Source organism: Mobula birostris, unplaced genomic scaffold (genome assembly GCF_030028105.1).
Source record: "Mobula birostris isolate sMobBir1 unplaced genomic scaffold, sMobBir1.hap1 scaffold_3067, whole genome shotgun sequence".
Classification (NCBI taxonomy): Eukaryota; Metazoa; Chordata; class Chondrichthyes; order Myliobatiformes; family Myliobatidae; genus Mobula; species Mobula birostris.
This window is the reverse complement of record NW_027276128.1, coordinates 24,599-41,884: the sequence shown is the minus strand read 5'-3', so window position 1 is coordinate 41,884 and position 17,286 is coordinate 24,599. Positions and strand designations below refer to the sequence as shown.

Sequence of the window (17,286 nt, the reverse complement as noted above, 5' to 3'; positions counted from 1 at the left end):
TTTCCTTCCTCCCTCTCTCCCTCTCTCCATCCTTCCCTCCTCTCTCTTTCCTCCCTCCTCCTTTCTTTCCTCCCTCCTCCTTCTTTTCCTCCCTCCTCCTCCTCTTCCTCCCTCCTCCTCTCCCTCTTCCCTCACTATTCTTCTCTCCTTCCCTCCTTCTCTCCTCACTCCCTGTCCCTTCCTCTCTCCATCCATCTCTCTCTCCTTCCCTCACTCTCCTTCCTTCCACTCCCTCTCCTTTTGCCACCCTCTCTTCCATGGCGCAACCTCCCTATAGCCCCTCGCACAGTGTGGTGGTTTGTCACTCCCCCACCCCCAGGCTGACAGCTCTCTCATTGACTTCCCCCCACCCCGCAGAGTTGGTCCAGAGTGGGACAGCGCGACCCCTGAACTTCCTGCTGGACAGTGCCGGCTTCCGCCTGCTGCACCTCGACCCGGACCAGGAGCGTCTGTACGTGGGCGCCCGCGACTACCTGCTGCGCTTGACCTCCAGAACATCAATCGGAGCCCCTCCTTGTGAGTACTGGGGGGCCGGGGGGGGTGGGGAAGGAGGGAGGGAGGAGGTCCAAGGGCGTGAGCGCCACAAGCACCTGCCGACCTGTGACCTCCCCCCCTCCCCCCCGTGAGCACTGGGGATGCAGAGTGGAGGGTGGGAGAGGTCAGGTGTGTGATGGGTCACGCTTGCTTCATTACCTATTGTGTGACAGGACCCTCTCAGCTTGCCTGGGTAAAGTTAGTCCATGCACCCCACATCCGCCGCATTACCTCCCCCTCAGCAACTCCCAAACCCGCCCCTTTCCCACACTAAGGGCAGTTGGCACCGTGGAGTGCCCCACCTGTAGGGTCCTCCCCCGGCCTCTCCCTCGACCCAGACCCTGGCGAGGTGGAGGCAAACCTAATGGAGGATTGGCGGGTTACGAGTCAGAAGAATCTCTGAGAAGCGGAAGGTGCCCCCCCCCAACCCCGCCATCACACTCTTAGTGGGTCAGCACGTCCCTGATGGACCGAGCGGCCTCTGGCTGGACTGTATTGTGTCTAACGTGTGTGCTTCGTCCACAGATACACTGGCCGGCAACCTGCATTCCGACAGGATGAGTGCCGGATGGCTGGAAAGGCAGGGATGTAAGTATCAGCATTCCCGGGTGGAGGAAGCTGGCTGAGGGGAGGCTCATGGGTCAAAGTAATATCTGTCTAACATCTCTCTCTCACTCCTCCCCACCCCCTCTCCCCCCACCCCCACCCCCTCTCTCCCCCCCCCTCCTCTCCCCCACCCTCTCCCACCCCCACCCCCACCCCCTCTCCCCACCCCCCTCTCTCTCCCCCACCCCTCTCTCCCCCACCCCACCCCCTCTCTCCCCACCCCCTCTCCCCCACCCTCTCTCTCCCCACCCCCTCTCCTCCCCCACCCTCACTCTCCCACCCCCTCTCTCCCCACCCCCACCCCTCTCCCCACCCCCCCTCCCCCTCCCCAACCCCCTCTCTCCCCACCCCCTCTCTCCCCCACCCCCACCCCCTCTCTCCCCACCCCCTCTCTCTCCCCCACCCCCCCTCCACCCCACCCCCACCCCCTCTCTCCCCACCCCCTCTCTCTCCCCCACCCCCTCTCTCCCCCCCCCCACCCTCTCTCTCCCCACCCCCCTCTCTCCCCCACCCCCTCTCTCCCACCCCCCTCCCCACCCCTCTCCTCCCCCCCCCCACCCCCACTCTCCCCACCCCCTCTCTCTCCCCACCCTCTCTCTCCCCCACCCCACCCCCCTCTCCCCACCCCCCTCTCTCTCCCCCACCCTCTCTCTCCCCACCCCCCTCTCTCTCCCCCACCCTCTCTCTCCCCACCCCTCTCTCTCCCACCCCCACCCCCTCTCTCCCCACCCTCTCTCTTCCCACTCTCTCTCTCCACACCCTCTCTCTCCCCCATCCTCTCTCTCTCCCCCCACCCTCTCTCTCTCCCCACCCTCTCTCTCTCTCCCACTCTCTCTTCCTCTCTCTCCCCACCCTCTCTCTCCCACCCCCTCTCTCCCCACTCCCTCTGTCCCCACCCTCTCTCTCCCACGCCCTCTCTCTTTCCCCACCCCCTCTCTCCCCACCCTCTCTCTCCCCCACCCCCTCTCTCCCCACTCTCTCTCTCCCCACCTCCTCTGTCCCCACCCTCTCTCTCCCACACCCTCTCTCACTCTCTCCCAGAATGAATGTTCCAACTTTGTGCGCCTGATCGAACCATGGAATCGCACCCACCTCTATGTTTGTGGCACCGGTGCCTTCCATCCCGTCTGCAGCTTCGTGTACAGGGGCTGGCGGTCTGAGGTATGTCCTCTGCTACACCCCTCCCCGTCTCTGTGACCCCCTACCTCCCCCCACACCCCTCCCCGTCTCTGTGACCCCATCTCCCGTGTCTGTGACCTCCTCCTTCCCCATACCCCTCCTCCTCTCCACGACCATCTCTCTCCCCTACACCCTTTGCCGTTTCTATGACCCCCTCCCTCCCAAAATCCCTCTCTGTCTCTGTAAACCCCTCCTATATCTGTGACCGCCTCCCTCCCCTACACCCCTCTCTGTCACTGTGACCCCCCCCATGACCCTAAACCCCTCCGCGTCTCTGTGACCCTCCCTCCTTCTCCTGCACCCTTCCCTGCCTCCGTGACCCCTCCCACCCCCACACCCCTCCCCGGCTCCATTACCCCCTCCCTCCCTCACACCCCCTCCCCAGCTCCGTTACTCCCTCCCTCCCCCACACCCCTCCCGGGCTCCGTTACCCCCTCCTTCCCCTACTCCCCCTCCCTCCCCCACACCTCTCCTCGGCTCCGTTACCCCCTCCTTCCCCCACACCCCTCCCCGGCTCCGTTACCCCCTCCTTCCCCTACACCCCCTCCCTGGCTCAGTGGCCCCTCCCTCCCCCACACCCCTCCCTCTCCTACCCCTTCCCCGGCTCCGTTACCCCCTCCCTTCCCCACACCCCTCCTTCTCCTACCCCCTCCTCATCTCCGTGACCCCCTCCCTTCCCCACACCCCTCCCCATCTCTGTGACCCCCTCCTTCCCCTACACCCCTCCCCGGCTCCGTTACCCTCTCCCTCTCCTACCCCCTCCTCGTCTCCGTGACCCCTCCCTCCCTGTCTCCTTATCCCAATATACGTAAACGCGGCTGTGATCTTTTTGCAATGTATGAGATGATGAGGGATGGTGAGAGGGAAGTTGGACAGAACTGTTGCCCACTGTGGGGGAATCAAGGACAGGAGGTGAGAGCGAGGACGTTGAAAGGGGGACCTGAGGGGTGAGTGTTTCATACAGAGAGTGGTGATGTCTGGATGCTGTTGACAGAGGTGGTGGCAGAATTGGCTACAATTGGGTTATTGGGTACATGCAAATATCTAATCAGCCAATCACGTGGCAGCAACTCAGTGCATACAAGCATGCAGTCATGGTCACGAGGTTCAGTTGTTGTTCAGACCAGAGATCAGAGTGGGGGGAGAAATGTGATCGAAGTGACTTTGACCATGAAACGATTGTTGGTGCCAGATGGGGTGGTTTGAGTATCTCAGAAACTGCTGATCTCCTGGGATTTTCACACACAACGGTCTCTAGAGTTTACAGAGAACGGTGTGAGAAACAAAAAAACATCCAGTGAGCGGCAGTTCTGTGGGTGAAAACGCCTTATTAATGAGAGAGAGAGGTCAGAGGAGAATGGCCGGACTGGTTCAAGCTGACAGGAAGGAGACAGTAACTCATACAAACACACGTTACAACAGTGGTGTGCAGAGGAGCATCTCTGAACGCACAACACACTGAACCTCGAAGTGGACGGGCTCCAGCAGCAGAAGACCACGGACACACACTAACAAAGTGGCCACTGAGGGTCTGCTCACTGCATTAAGGAGCATTTAGACAGACACTTGAATGGACAAGGTACAGAAGAATACAATCCTAACCCGGGCAAGTGAGATTGCTGTAGATGGGCTGAAAGGCCTTTTCCGAGCAGGAGGGCCACACCTGGAGTCCCGTGGCGAGTATCGAACCCCCTCTTTAAGGAAGAGTGTAAGTGCCTCGAAGGCGGTTCAGAAAGAGTTAAAGATTAGTTTTATTGGTCACACGTTCGTCGCCATGGTGACGCAGCATTTTGGGCGACAGTATTACAGCTTGGGGCGTGTCCGAGTTCAGAGTTCAATTGCGGTACCGTCCTGTAAGGAGTTTGTGTGTTTGCGCGTCAACGCGTGGGTTTCCTCCCGGTGCTCTGGTTTCCTCCCACAGGCCAAAGGTGTACCGGGTAGGTTGACCGGTCCTTGGTGAAATGGACCAGGATTAGGTTGGGGTTAATTGGGTTTTGTTGGGGGGAGGGGTGTGGCTCAAAGGCCTGGATTGACCTACTCCGCCCAGAATCGCCAAATAGACCAAAACATACCGTGAACTGCGCTGCTGGCGTTGGTGACTGGCAGGGTCTGAGGATGTGCCGAGGGGGGGTGGGCAGGCCATGAGGGTCACCGTGGTTCAGGCGCTAATGTAGCACGCCCGCAACTCACTGACCATAACCCGTACGTCTTCCGGATGTGGGAGGGAACCAGAGCACCCAGAGGAAACCTACGCAGTCACGGGAAGAGCGTACAAACTCCTTACGGAGCAGCGGGTTTGAACCCGGGTCACTGGAAGGGGTTTACTAGACCCCCAGATTGGGTGGGTACTGGCCCCGTAAACCCCAGAAGGGGTGTACTAGACCCCTGGATTGGGTGGGTACTGGCCCTGTAAACCAGTTCTGGTCACCTCACTATAGGAAGGATGTGGAAGCATTGGAAAGGGTACAGAGGAGATTTACCAGGATGCTGCCTGGTTTAGAGAGTATGCATTATGATCAGAGATTAAGGGAGCTAGGGCTTTACTCTTTGGAGAGAAGGAGGATGAGAGGAGACATGATAGAGGTGTACAAGATAATAAGAGGAATAGATAGAGTGGATAGCCAGCGCCTCTTCCCCAGGGCACCACTGCTCAATACAAGAGGACGTGGCTTTAAGGTAAGGGGTGGAAGTTCAAGGGGGATATTAGAGGAAGGTTTTTTACTCAGAGAGTGGTTGGTGCGTGGAATGCACTGCCTGAGTCAGTGGTGGAGGCAGATACACTAGTGAAGTTTAAGAGACTACTAGACAGGTATATGGAGGAATTTAAGGTGGGGGGTTATATGGGAGGCAGGGTTTGAGGGTCGGCACAACATTGTGGGCCGAAGGGCCTGTAATGTGCTGTACTATTCTATGTTCTATAAACCCCAGAAGGGGTGTACGAAACCCCCTGGAATGGGTGGGTTGTCTTATGAGAAAGGCTCCACAGTCTGGGCTCGTATCCACTGGGGAACGCGAGAGTGGAAATTGGTTTAATGTGACGTATACCGAGATGCGGTGTTGAGACTTTATAAGGCATTGGTGAGGCCTCACTTGGAGCACTGTGAGCAGTTTTTGGCCCTTTATGTAAGAAAGAAGTGCTGACATTGGAGAGGGTTCAGAAGATGTTCACGAGAGTGAAAGGCTTGTCAGATGAAGACTGTTTGGTAGCTCTGGGCCTGTACCCACTGGTATTCAGAAGAATGAGAGGGGTCTCATTGAAACCTATTGAATATTGATAGAGCGGAGGTGGAGAGGGTGTTTCCTATAGTGGAGGGGTCTAGGACCAGAGGGCACGGCCTCAGAATAGACGGACGTTCCTTTAGAATGGAGATAAGGAATTTCTGTAGCCAGAGAGTGGTGAATTGTCGAATTCATTGCCATAGATGGCTGTGGAAGTTAAGTCATTGGGTATATTTAAGGCAGAGGTTGATAGATACTTGATTGGTCAGGGATACGGGGAGAATGCAGGAGACTGGGGCTAGGAGGAAAAAATGGATCAGCCACAATGAAATGGCGAGCAGACTCGATGGGCCAAATGGCCTAATTCTGCGCCTATATCTTCTGGTTTTATACAGTGAAAAGTTTTTGTCTGCGATCCCATCTGATCATTGTTCCATACGACAAAGCAAAGGGATTTGGGAGTCCTTGTGCAGGATTCACTAAAGGTTAATTTGCAGGTTGAGTCAGTGGTGAGGAAAGCAAAAGCAAATGTTAGTATTCCTTCAGGCTACTAGGAATCTCATGATAAAACAGGCCAAAGTCAGGAAACTTTGCCTGAGAAATCTGTTGGAATTCTTTGAAGGAACAACAGGCAAGATAGACAAAGGAGAGTCAGTGGGTGTTGTGTACAGTAACTGGATTTTCAGAAGGACTTTGACAAGGTGTCACAAATGAGGCTGCTTGACAAGATACTGCAGGAAATACACTCATGGATAGAAGATTGGCTGACTGGTAGCAGGCAAAGAGTGGGAATAAAGGGGGGCTTTTCTGATTGGCTGCCGGTGAATTGTGGTGTTCCTCAGGGGCCGTTTTCCCAAGTCACATGTCAGTGATGTGGACGATGGAATTGATGGCCTTGTGGCTAAGTTTGGAAGCAGTACCAAGATAGGTGGAGGGGCAGGTGGTTTTGAGGAAGTAGACCAAACTATTTCATGTTTAAATTTAGAAAAAAAATTAGAAGTGACATTTTTGATCCTTCGGTTAAATTTGAAGGGACTTGGAAACCATTTATTCAACATTTTCATTATGATGTCATTTGACCTTTTCCGAATCCTTCTTATTAACTTAAAATATATGAATAGAGGAGCGTAGTTGACAACATAATTGAATGTATTCGATTTAAGATATTGGTCTAGCCTTGTTTTGTTCCGTTTGCTTTCTTTTTGGGTTTAGTAATTAGTTTTATTTTTTTTGGGGGGGGGGTTTCTTTGCATTATTTTTTTTCTTCTAATCTCTATGATTAGCTATATTAAGAGTTTGGAAGTCTATTACACCTGTATTATTTGAAGTCTTTTTTGTACATGTTTATCAACAATAGGATTATTCCAATCTCTCCGTATCAATATTGTTATTCTGTTTATAATTTTTGGAAAATTAATAAAAAGATTTAAAAAGAAAGACAGAGGAAGTAGAGAGGCTACAGAAGGACTTGGACAGACTAGGAGAATGGGCATAGAAGCGGCAGATGGAGTACATTGTGGTGAAATGTATGGTCCTGCATTTCGGTAAAAGAAGTAAAGGTATAGACTATTTTCTAAATGGGGAGAAAATTCAAAAATCAGAGTTGCAAGGGGACTTGGGAGTCTGTGTGCAGGATTCCCAAAGGGTTAAATTGTAGGTCGAGTTGGTGGTGAGGAAAGCAAATACCAGGTTAGCATTCATTTCGAGAAGAGGCCAAGTCATTGGGTATATTTAAAGCAGAGATGGATAGATTCCTGGCCTGCTGCGTTCACCAGCATTTTGTGTGTGTGTTGCATGGATAGTTTCTTGATTAGTCAGGGTGTCAAAGTTTACGGGGAGAAGGCAGGAGAATGGGGTTGAGGAGGATAGTAAATCAGGCATGATGGAATGGCAGAGCAGACTCAATGGGCTGAATGGCCTAATTGTGCTCCTATGTCTTACCATCTGAAGTTTGCTGATGATATCACCATGTAGGTTCATATCTCAAATAATGAGGAGCCGGGGTGCAGGACTTACCTCAACGTCAATGAAACTGAAGAGCTGGACATTTATTTCAGAAGGAGAGGTGGGTGGGTCTACATCAACGGTGAGAAGGTTGAGAGCTTCATTTTCCCTGGACTGAACATCGTCAATAGTCTGACCACATTGAAGTCACGGCCAGGAGGACTCACCAACACCTCTTCCTCCCTCAGGAGGCGGAAGAAATTCAGCACTTCCTTGTCGACCCACACCAATTTATACCGATGCGCCACAGAAAGCATCCGATCCGGATGCATCGCGGCTTGGTACGGTAACAGCTTTGCCTGAGACCACAGGAAAGCACAGAGAGTTGTGGACACATTACAGAAACCAGTATCCCCTCTCTTGTTTTGTTAACACTGAAGGACAGATCTTTGTCAAGGCCTTGACACCATCAAGTTAGTCATTCACCATGGAAACAGGCCCTGCGGTCTAGCTGGTCCATGCAGGCCAAGGTCGAGCATGGGGTTGCCAACTGTCCCATATTAGCCGGGACATCCCATATATTGGACTAAATTGGTTTGTCCCATACAGGACCGCCCTTGTCCTGTATTTCCCCCTGCTAAGGTAGAGCGTTCCTCTGAAACTGTTCGTGCCGAAATGGCGTAAAGTGAAGAAGCAATTACCATTAATTTATATGGGAAAAATTTTTGAGCATTCCCAGACCCAAAAAATAACCTACCAAATCATACCAAGTAACACATAAAACCTAAAATAACAGTAACATATAGTAAAAGCAGGAATATGATAAATACACAGCCTATATAAAGCAGAAATAATGTATGTACAGTGTAGTTTCACTGAACAGAGTCGGTCATATTAAGCCAAAACTGATTTGTAGAGGAAAAAAAATCAGCACGTCACGCATGCGCACACAGGTGCCCGCGCAAGGCTTCATGGTCATGGTAGTCTTTCTCGGGGTAAACACAAGTGTCCCGTATTTGACTGCTACTTTTGTCTCTTATTTGGGAGTGAGAAAGTTGGCAACCCTAGTTGAGCAAGAGGGTGATGGACTGAAAACACGTCCCAAGGGGGGGGGTGTGTGTGTGTGTGTGTGTGTGTGTGTGCGTTTGTGTGTGGAGAAGGTGTTTTATTTCATTCTGAGAGGATCTGGAATGAGGGGTCTCTGTGCAAAAATTAGGTGGCGATGAAGTGGCGTCGAGGTTGGCATTGCGTTGTGACAGCGCTAGCAACCCAGGTTTAATTCCCGCCGAGTTAGTACCTTCTCCCTGTAACGATGTGGGTTTCCTCTGACTGCCCTGGGTTCCTCTCGCAGTCCAATGGCGTACGCAGCTTTGTGGGCACGCTGTGTTGGCACCCGAAGTTTGGCGACACTTTTCTCTTTGGCGCAAAATAACGCATTTCACTGTAGATCAGAACCAGGCTTAAAATCACCAGCACACATCGTGAAATTTGTTGTTGTGCGGCAGCAGTACAATACAATACCTGATAATGACATCTGTAAATTACAGTCAGAAGGGTAGATATAATAAAAATAGTTAAACTAACTAAAGGAAAGGTACGTCGCATCCAGAGTTTCTCCGGTTACGCCTCTCTGATGTAGTGGGGAACCGCGTACGAGGCAAGTTACAGGAGTGGTGAGTTTCCAAAGAGATCACCAGCTCGTAACCCAGCACGGATGGAAAGCGTGCAGGGTAGCCGGCTGGATTCGAACTCGGGACCTTTCGTCCCGAAGTCTGGTGCTGATGCCACTACGCCACCAGCCGGGTCTAACTGAAATAAATAGTGAAAAAACAGAAAAATAGTGATAGCGTTCATGGGTCATTCAGAAATCAGATGGAAGAGGGGAAGAAGCTGTTCCTGAATCGTTGAGTGTGTGTCTTCAGGCTCCTGTATCTCCTGATGGTAGCAATGAGAAGAGGGCATGTCCTGGGTGAAGGGGGTCCTTAATGATGGATGCTGCCTTTTTCAGGCATCGCTCCTTGAAGATGTTCTGGTTGCTGGGGAGACTAGTGCCCGAGTTTCTCCCTGGATTGTCACCTTGTCGCGGTGGAGAAGCTTTGTGTGGTCCTGTGATCCCGAGAGCGATGCCGTCTGGAGCTATGCTCCTGGTAGGGTCACCCATGGCGGTAAGGTCGAGGGTGAGGTCCCTGACAAAGAATAATCCAACCAAGACCTCAACGGTGGAACAGGTGGACGAAGTTACTTCGAACTCAACGGCTGTGAAGGCTGCAACAAATCCATCAGCTCCAGTCGTCGTGGTTTCCATGCCATTGGAATCAGTTGGTTGATTTGTGAAGTATCGCGTGCTTCTTGGAGTGCAACATTAAACAAATACACGCACAGGCGTCTTCACTCTGTACGGAACGAAGACCGTCATCCTCGACCTCGAGGGATAGCCATGACGATGACGAGTGCCTGTGATGGAGCTGACTGAGTTTACAACTTTCTGCAACTGATTTCCCTCCTGTGCCGTGCTCCCCTCCCATACCAGAGGGTGGTGCGGCCAGTGAGAATGCTCTCCACAGTACATCTGTAGAAATTTGTGAGCGTCCTTGGTGACTTTCATCCTCAAACTCCGAATGAAATAAAGCTGCTGTTGTAGCCGCATCGATATGTTGGTCCCAGGACGGATCCTCAGGGATATCGATACCCAGGAAAATAAAACTGCTCACTCTTCGGGTCCCTCTGAAGACACTGTTCCCTGGTCCTGCCCTTTCTGAAGTCCACTGCCAGTTCTCTGGTCTTACCGGCGACAAGTGCAAGGTTGTTGCTACAACACACTCAACCAGCTGACCTATCTCGCTCCAGTACGTACGACAAATAAATCTAATCTTTCCTGCTTCCTCCGCATCCACATCACCGAGGACCTCACGTGGTCTGTACACACCAGCTGTGTGGTGAAAAAGGCATAACAGCACCTCTTTCACCTCAGACAGCTGAGGAAGTTTGGTATGGGCCCCCAAATCCCAAGAACTTTCTACAAGGGCAGAATTGAGATGATCCTGACTGGCTGCATCACTGCCTGGTTTGGGAACTGTACTCCCCTCAATCGCAGGACTCCGCAGAGAGTGGTGTGGACAGCCCAGCGCATCTATAGATGTGAACTTCCCACGATTCAGGACACTTACAAAGACAGGAGTGTAAAAAGGGCCTGAAGGATCATTGGGGACCCAAGTCATCCCAACCACAAACTGTCCCAGCTGCTTCCATCCGGGAAACGGGACCGCAGCATAAAAGCCAGGACCAACAGGCTCCAGGACAGCTTCTTCCACCAGACCATCAGACTGATGAACTCATGCTGATTTGAGTGTACTCTATATTACGTTGACTGTTCTATTCATTATAAATGACTATAAAGTGAAGGATGTAAGAAATAAAGTCAATTCAATCTCCTTTAAACTTTCCTCGTGCACGTCAGTAGACACGTTGCTCACGTGAGTGTAATTGTGTGGCCAGGCTCGTTGGGCTGTCAGTCGAAATAGAAAGTCCTCTTGCTGGTCTCCGCAATGTTGCAGAAGCTGAGAACATCCTTGAAACCGAAAGAGAGGTCCCCTCTAACAGAGCTGTGGGGGTGGGGAGAGGAATTCCACTAAGACCCTAAGACATGGGAGCAGAATCAGGCCGTTCGGCCCATCGAGTCTGCTCCACCTTTCCACCGTGACTGATTTATTATCCCCCCTCGACCCCGTTCTCCCACCTTCTCCCCGTAACCTTTGACACCCTGACTAATCAACCCTCTGCTTTAAATAGACCCAGTGACCACATCCATCTGTGGCAATGAATTCCACAGGGTTCACTACCCTCTGGCTAAAGTAAAATCCTCCTCATCTCCATTCTAAATGGGTGTCCCTCTATTGTGAGGCTGTGTCTTCTGATTCTCGACTCCCCAACTACAGGAAACATCCTCTCCACATCCACTCTATCAAGGACTTACAATGTTTCAGTCAGATTTCCCCCCTCATCCTTCTAAGCTCCAGTGGGTATGGGCCTAGAGCCATCAAATGCTCTTCCTATGTTAACTCTTTCATTCCCGGAATCATACTCTTGAACCTCCTCTGGGCCCTCTCCAATGTCAACGCATCCTTTGAGGGGTGAAGATTGGGAAAACGCAAACTGAGATTGAAATTGGATCAACAGGTCATCTTTCTGGGAGGGGAAGGATTGTGGAGGGGGTGCAGTTTGCTGGATTTGATGTCTCTGTCCGAGGAGAAGCCGAAGGTGTGATGCCAGGCACCGGCCACTAGAGGGGGGTGTCTGTGGCCGTGACTGTTTACATAGGTTTTTCTGTATTTTAACTTTGTCCTCCCCTCCACCCCCACCGATCAGTTCCCGGAAACTTTGCCCATGAACCCGGGTGAGCTGACAGCTTTCCATGTGTCTTTTTCCAGGAATACATCTTCCGCATGGTCACGGGCAGGACGGAATCCGGGAAGGGGAAGTGTCCCTTCGACCCCCGGGACGAGAGCATGGCCGCGCTAGTCAGTGAGTGAGGCTGGGGAGTGGATCATTGGGGAGGGAGAGGTGGCGAGGAGGGAGCACCAGACCGGGGGACAGGCGGCCAGGAGGGAGGGGGTGATGAGGAGGGAGGGAACAGAGCACCATACTATGGGATGGGTGGTGAGTGGGGGGAAATGAGGAGGGTTGGGTGGTGGGGAAGGCCTGCCACGCTATGGGGAGGGCAGCAAGGAGGGAGGACCGGTGAGGAAGGATGCCATGCTGTGGGAGGGGGTGGTGAGATGGTGGGGGGAGGGTGGTGTGGCAAGGAGGGAGCACCATACCAGGGCTGAGGCTGTGAGGAGGGAGTGCCGTGTCACAGTAGAGCTGGCAAGGAGTGAGGGGCGGTGAGGAGGGAGGGGCAGTGAGGAGGGAGAGGCAGTGAGGAGGGAAGGGTAGTGAGGAGGGGTAGCGTTGGTGAGGAGGGGTAGAGTTGGTGAGGAGGAAAGGGTAGTGAGGGGTAGTTGGCGAGGAGGGAGGGGCAGTGAGGAGGGAGAGGCAGTGAGGAGGGAAGGGTAGTGAGGAGGGAAGGGTAGTGAGGAGGGTAGTTGGTGAGGAGGGAGGGGCAGTGAGGAGGGGTAGTTCGTGAGGAGGGACGGGTAATGAGGAGGGGTAGCGTTGGTGAGGTGGGAGGGCAGTGAGGAAGGGTAGTTGGTGAGGAGGGAGGGGTAGCGTTGGTGAGGAGGGGTAGAGTTGGTGAGGAGGGAAAGGCAGTGAGGAGGGGTAGAGTTGGTGAGGAGGGAAGGGTAGTGAGGAGGGGTAGAGTTGGTGAGGAGGGAGGGGCAGTGAGGAGGGGTAGAGTTGGTGAGGAGGGAAGGGTAGTGAGGAGGCGTAGTCGGTGAGGAGGGAGGGGCAGTGAGGAGGGGTAGTTGGTGAGGAGGGAGGGTAGTGAGGAGGGGTAGCATTGGTGAGGAGGGAGGGGCAGTGAGGAGGGGTAGAGTAGGTGAGGAGGGAAGGGTAGTGAGGAGGGGAAGTTGGTGAGGAGGGAGGGGCAGTGAGGAGGGGTAGTTGGTGAGAGGGGGCAGTGAGGAGGAGTAGTTGGTGAGGAGGGAGGGGTAGTGAGGAGGGGTAGCGTTGGTGAGGAGGGAGGGGTAGTGAGGAGGGAAGGGTAGTCAGGAGGGGTAATTGGTGAGGAGGGAGGGGTAGTGAAGAGGGGTAGTTGGTGAGGAGGGAGGGGCAGTGAGGAGGGGTAGAGTTGATGAGGAGGGAGGGGCAGTGAGGAGGAGTAGAGTTGGTGAGGGCAGGATGGTGAGGAGGGCAGGGTAGTGAGGAGGGGTAGTTGGTGAGGAGGGAGGGGCAGTGAGGAGGGGGTAGCGTTGGTGAGGAGGGAGGGGCAGTGAGGAGGGGTAGAGTTAGTGACGAGGGAGGGGCAGTGAGGAGGGAAGGGTAGTGAGGAGGGGTACAGTTGGTGAGGAGGGAAGGGTAGTGAGGAGGGGTAGATGGTGAGGAGGGAGGGGCAGTGAGGTGGGGTAGAGTTGATGAGGAGGGCAGGGTAGTGAGGAGGGGTAGTTGGTGAGGAGGGAGGGGCAGTGAGGAGGGGTAGAGTTGGTGAGGAGAGGGGCAGTGAGGAGGGGTAGCGTTGGTGAGGAGGGAGGGGCAGTGAGGAGGGGTAGAGTTAGTGACGAGGGAGGGGCAGTGAGGAGGGAAGGGTAGTGAGGAGGGGTACAGTTGGTGAGGAGGGAAGGGTAGTGAGGAGGGGTAGATGGTGAGGAGGGAGGGGCAGTGAGGTGGGGTAGAGTTGATGAGGAGGGCAGGGTAGTGAGGAGGGGTAGTTGGTGAGGAGGGGGGGCAGTGAGGAGGGGTAGAGTTGGTGAGGAGGGAGGGCAGTGAGGAGGGGTAGCGTTGGTGAGGAGGGAGGGGCAGTGAGGAAGGGTAGAGTTGGTGAGGAGGGAAGGGTAGTGAGGAGGGGTAGCGTTGGTGAGGAGGGAGGGGTAGCGCTAGTGAGGAGGGAGGAGCAGTGAGGAGGGGTAGCGCTAGTGAGGAGGGAGGAGCAGTGAGGAGGGGTAGCGTTGGTGAGGAGGGAGGGGTAGTGAGGAGGGAGGGGTAGCGTTCGTGAGGAGGAAGGGCAGTGAGGAGGGGTAGAGTTGGTGAGGAGGGAAAAGTAGTGAAGAGGGGAAGCGTTGGTGAGGAGGGAGGAGCACTGAGGAGGTGTAGTTGGTGAGGAGGGAGGGCAGTGAAGAGGGGTAGTGTTGGTGAGGAGGGAGGGGCAGTGAGGAGGGGTAGCGCTGGTGAGGAGGGAGGGGTAGAGTTGGTGAGGAGGGAAGAGTAGTGAGGAGGGGTAGTTGGTGAGGAGGGGGGGGTAGCGTTGGTGAGGAGGGAGGGCAGTGAGGAGGGGTAGCTTTGGTGAGGAGGGGGGGCAGTTAGGAGGGGTAGAGTTGGTGAGGAGGGAAGGGTAGTGAGGAGGTGTAGTTGGTGAGGAGAGAGGGGCAGTGAGGAGGGGTAGTTGGTGAAGAGGGAGGGGTAGTGAGGAGGGGTAGCGTTGGTGAGGAGGGAGGGGCAGTGAGGAGGGGTAGAGTTAGTGAGGAGGGAGGGGCAGTGAGGAGGGAAGGGTAGTGAGGAGGGGTAGAGTTGGTGAGGAGGGAAGGGTAGTGAGGAGGGGTAGATGGTGAGGAGGGAGGGGTAGCGTTGGTGAGGAGGGAGGAGCAGTGAGGAGGGGTAGCGTTGGTGAGGAGTGAGGGACAGTGAGGAGGGGTAGAGTTGGTGAGGAGGGAAGGGTAGTGAGGAGGTGTAGTTGGTGAAGAGGGAGGGGCAGTGAGGAGGAGTAGTTGGTGAAGATGGAGGGGTAGTGAGGAGGGGTACCATTGGTGAGGAGGGAGGGGTAGCGTTAGTGAGGAGGGAGGAGCAGTGAGGAGGGAAGGGTAGTGAGGAGGGGTATCGTTGGTGAGGAGGGGTAGAGTTGGTGAGGAGGGAAGGGTAGTGAGGAGGGGTAGTTGGTGAGGAGGGTATGGCAGTGAGGAGGGGTAGCGTTGGTGAGGAGGGAGGGGCAGTGAGGAGGAGTAGAGTTGGTGAGGAAGGAGGGGCAGTGGGGAGGGGTAGAGTTCTTGAGGAGGGAGGGCAGTGAGGGGGGTAGCGTTGGTGAGGAGTGAGGGGCAGTGAGGAGGGGTAGAGTTGGTGAGGAGGGAGGGGCAGTGAGGAGGAGTAGTTGGTGAAGATGGAGGGGTAGTGAGGAGGGGTAGCGTTGGTGAGGAGGGAGGGGCAGTGAGGAGGGGTAGCGTTGGTGAGGAGGGAGGAGCAGTGAGGAGGGGTAGCGTTGGTGAGGAGGGAGGAGCAGTGAGAAGGGGTAGAGTTGGTGAGGAGGGAGGGGTAGTGAGGAGGGGTTGCGTTGGTGAGGAGGGAAGGGTAGTGAGCAGGGTTAGTTGGTGAGGAGGGAGGGGCAGTGAGGAGGGGTAGAGTTGGTGAGGAGGGAGGGAAGTGAGGAGGGGTAGTGTTGGTGAGGAGTGAGGGGCAGTGAGGAGTGGTAGAGTTGGTGAGGAGGGAAAGGTAGTGAGGAGGTGTAGTTGGTGAGGAGGGTGGGGCAGTGAGGAGGGGTAGTTGGTGAGGAGGGGTAGAGTTGGTGAGGAGGGAAGGGTAGTGAGGAGGGGTAGTTGGTGAGGAGGGTATGGCAGTGAGGAGGGGTAGCGTTGGTGAGGAGGGAGGGGCAGTGAGGAGGGAAGGGTAGTGAGGAGTGGTAGCGTTGGTGAGGAGGGAGGGGCAGTGAGGAGGGGTAGAGTTGGTGAGGAGGGAGGGCAGTGAGGAGGGAGGGGTAGTGAGGAGGGGTAGTTGGTGAGGAGGGTATGGCAGTGAGGAGGGGTAGTTGGTGAGGAGGGGGGAGCAGTGAGGAGGGAGGGCAGTGAGGGGGGTAGTGTTGGTGAGGAGGGAGGGGCAGTGAGGAGGGGTAGAGTTGGTGAGGAGGGAAGGGTAGTGAGGAGGGGTAGTTGGTGAGGAGGGAGGGTTAGCGTTGGTGAGGAGGGAGGAGCAGTGAGGAGGGAGCGGCAGTGAGGAGGGGTAGAGTTGGTGAGGAGGGAGGGGCAGTGAGGAGGGGTAGAGTTGGTGAGGAGAGAGGGGCAGTGAGGAGGGGTAGAGTTCGTGAGGAGGGAGGGCAGTGAGGAAGGGTAGTGTTGGTGAGGAGGGAGGGCAGTGAGGAGGGGTAGCGTTGGTGAGGAGGGAGGGGCTGTGAGGAGGGGTAGAGTTAGTGAGGACGCAGGGGCAGTGAGGAGGGAAGGGTAGTGAGGAGGGGTAGTTGGTGAGGAGGGTATGGCAGTGAGGAGGGGCAGTGAGGAGGGAGGGGCAGTGAGGAGAGAAGGGTAGTGAGGAGGGGTAGCGTTGGTGAGGAGGGAGGGGCAGTGAGGAGGGGTAGAGTTGGTGAGGAGGGAGGGCAGTGAGGAGGGTAGCGTTGGTGAAGAGGGAGGGGTAGTGAGGAGGGGTAGCGTTGGTGAGGAGGGAGGGGCAGTGAGGAGGGAAGGGTAGTGAGGGGTAGAGTTGGTGAGGAGGGTATGGCAGTGAGGAGGGGTAGTTGGTGAGGAGGGAGGAGTAGTGAGGAGGGGTAGCGTTGGTGAGGAGGGAAGGGTAGTGACGAGGGGTAGCGTTGGTGAGGAGGGAGGGGCTGTGAGGAGGGGTAGAGTTAGTGAGGAGGGAGGGGTAGTGAGGAGGGAAGGGTAGTGAGGGGTAGAGTTGGTGAGGAGGGTATGGCAGTGAGGAGGGGTAGTTGGTGAGGAGGGAGGAGTAGTGAGGAGGGGTAGCGTTGGTGAGGAGGGAGGGGCAGTGAGGAGGGAGGGGCAGTGAGGAGGGAATGGTAGTGAGGAGGGGTAGAGTTGGTGAGGAGGGAAGGGTAGTGAGGAGGGGTAGATGGTGAGGAGGGAGGGGTAGCTTTGGTGAGGAGGGAGGAGCGGTGAGGAGGGAGGAGCAGTGAGGAGGGGTAGAGTTGGTGAGGAGAGAGGGGCAGTGAGGAAGGGTAGTGTTGGTGAGGAGGGAGGGCAGTGAGGAGGGGTAGCGTTGGTGAGGAGTGATGGGCAGTGAGGAGGGAAGGGTAGTGAGGAGGGGTAGAGTTGGTGAGGAGGAAAGGGTAGTGAGGAGGGGTAGTTGGTGAGGAGGGTATGGCAGTGAGGAGGGGTAGCGTTGGTGAGGAGGGAGGGGCAGTGAAGAGGGAAGGGTAGTGAGGAGGGAGGGGCAGTGAGGTGGGGTAATTGGTGAGGAGGGAGGGGTAGCATTGGTGGGGAGGGAGGGGCAGTGAGGAGGGGTAGAGTTGGTGAGGAGGGAGGGGCAGTGAGGAGGGGTAGAGTTGGTGAGGAGGGA

At 55.2% G+C, this 17,286-nt stretch overlaps 1 pseudogene; it reads left to right on the top strand.

Annotated features, from left to right (window-relative positions):
- Positions 1 to 242: 242 nt before the first annotated feature.
- Positions 243 to 17,286, top strand: part of LOC140192914 (semaphorin-3F-like) — a 33,671-nt pseudogene continuing 16,627 nt past the window's right edge.